The sequence below is a fragment of the Scylla paramamosain genome, unplaced genomic scaffold (assembly GCF_035594125.1).
Source record: "Scylla paramamosain isolate STU-SP2022 unplaced genomic scaffold, ASM3559412v1 Contig2, whole genome shotgun sequence".
NCBI classification, from domain to species: Eukaryota; Metazoa; Arthropoda; class Malacostraca; order Decapoda; family Portunidae; genus Scylla; species Scylla paramamosain.
The window spans coordinates 3,127,501-3,130,330 of NW_026973667.1; positions in this window are offsets into that span (position 1 = coordinate 3,127,501).

Here is a 2,830-nt window from a genome sequence, read left to right on the forward strand (position 1 = left end):
GAGGAAGAGGAGGAGGAGGAGGAGGAGGAGGAGAGAAAAAAAAACAATGAAAATAAAAAGTAAAGCAAAAACAAATAAATAAATAAATAAACAATAATTAAGAGGTCAGGTCAGGTCAGGTCAAGTTGGGTCAGGTCTGGTTAGGTTGAGTTAGGTTAGATCAGGTCAAGTTGGGTCAAGTCTGGTTAGGTTGAGTTAGGTTAGATCAGGTCAAGTTTGGTCAGATTAGGTTGAGTTTGGTCAGGTCAGATTAAGTTAGGTCAGATTGAGGGGATGAGTGGTCAGGGAGAGGGGAGGTCAGGTCAGGTTAGGGGAGGTCAGCAAGATGGAGATAGGTTAGGATGAGAAATCAGGATTAGGTCAGGTCAAGGTTAAGTCAGGTCAGGATTAGGTTATGTTAGTTCAGGTCAGGTTAGGTTAAGTTAGGTTAGAAAAGGTCAGGTTAGGTTAAGAGGTTAGGGTGAAAAGTCAAGGTCACGTTAGGTTAGGTCAGGTTAGGTTAGGTTTTGGGAAGATTAGGTTAGGTCAAATCAGGGTTAGGTCAGGTCAGGTTAGGCTAGATTAAGTTAGGTTAGGTTAGGTCAGGTTGAGGTGAGGAGGTCAGGTTAGCTTATGAGTGAATAATCCCTACACACACACACACACACACACTAAGTCACTGCACCACCACTGCTCCTGCATTCTATCAACTATAACTTGATGAAGTGGGATTCTATACATCTCCCGACTACTGCTGGAGTTGTTGGAGACTTACACAATCAAAGAGAGGCGAACATAGCAAGAGAGAAGGTGTTCACATGAAGAAAGCAAGGTAAATGACTGGTATCAGCTGGCTTTAGCAGACGACAGAGCTGTCAAACCACAGAGGTAAACATTGTTGTTCAGTGTTTCACTACCATGGCATCTCTTTCCTTGCCTAACATAGAAGAATTAGTGAAGGAGAAGGTGGAGGAGGGGATAAAAGACATAACTGTGGATGTCAAAGGTAGAGAAACCAGAGAAGCTAGTAAACTAACTAAGGAAATAACAGAAAAGCTTGTTCCCGAGCTTGCTAAGATCATAGCAGTGTCCGTATCCTCGGCCGTGACTACAGCTTTCAAGGAAGTGGCTAGTGAGTTAGCAAAAATGTTTGATACCTCACAAAAACAGGCTCTACTAAATAGATATGAGACAGATAAGCTTGAACAATACCAACGAAAGGATAATCTATGCATCTACGGCTTGGAAGAAGAAAATGAAGAAACAGAGGATGTAGTCGAAGCCAAGGTCATTGAACTGGCAGCAGATATGGGGGTGACTCTTGTATCTGACAACATCTCTGTTGCTCACCGACTCGGGAAACCTCAAGCATCTAATAGAAGCAGACCGGTAATTGTAAGGTTCTGCCATAGGAAGAAAAGAAATGAAATGCTGAAGAAAAGAGCTGAACTTAAAAAGAAACAGAGGAAAGTATTCGTGAATGAAGATCTTACACCCATGCGAGTTGCAATGTTCAAGATTGTCAAGGAGCAGCCAAATGTGAAAAGTGTTACCACTAGGGATGGTAAAATACTTGTGTGGCTCACAGATAAAAACAGGCCAGTTGAAATTCATACACCAGATGATTTGTTCAAAACAGGTATATTACAGCCTGATTGGAAAAGGCTGAAACTTGACAACATGATTAATAAGACCCTAAGTAACAACGCATAGGACAAATATGGAGCACAGACAAAAGCTAAAATTCAAACAACTGTCTCCCATACTAAATCTATTACTAATCTTAATAATATTTCAAAACTCTCTTTACTAACACTAAATGTCAATGGATTGAAAGGAAAGTTAACCACAACGGAATTCAAGGACTTGTGTGTTATGTATGATGTATTATGTATAAGTGAAACAAAATGTGATGATGTCGATATGATAAATATTGTTCCCAGTATGAAAAACCTTGGATTTGATATAGTATTCAAAAACAGACATGAACTCAGTAGATATAAATCAGGGGGTTTAGTGCTTGCTATTAAAAGGGATATTAAGCTGAAGTGGAAGACTATTAAGACTGAGGGTAAGGCTTTCATATCTATTTTAATAGATAAAAGAAGTTTAAGGTTAGATAAGGATTTGATTATCAGTGTGGTATACATTCCCCCAGTTAATTCTAGATATGCAAGTGTGGAATACTTTGAAGAAATTGATAATTTTCTTTTGGATTATACAAGTGATGATTACTCACATTTATTATGTGGAGATTTTAACTCACATACTGGAACTCTGTTGGATTATGTTTTGCCAGATGTACTTCATGATGATGATGATGATGATGATGATGATGATGATGATGATGTTGATGATGATGGTAATGGTGATCTATTTGAGGTACAAAAAATACTTAAAGCAATGGGAGTGGATGGAACAAGGTATAACCAAGATGTAACACAGGATAGGAATTCTTATGGGAGAAATTTGGTGACAATATGTTGTAATAATAAGGTATGTATTTTCAATGGTAGAGTAGATAGAGATCTCAGAGTGGGGAGACCCACAACTACACATGGCACTCTTGTGGATTATGTTATAGGTTCACCAATATTGTTAAAAGATGTAAATGAATTTAGAGTGCTAGACTATGACCCATTGTATTCAGATATTCATTGTGGTATTCATGTACAGCTTAAAGTAAATATTGAGTATGCAATTATTAACAATGCCAATATAGCACCTGTGAGTAACTATAATCAACCAAGTAAGTGGAGAGCATCTAAGGAAGAGGATTATATAGCAGAAATTGATGAAAATCAGGTAAAAGAGTTAATAGAGCAGATGGATTCTATGGACATTGAAGATG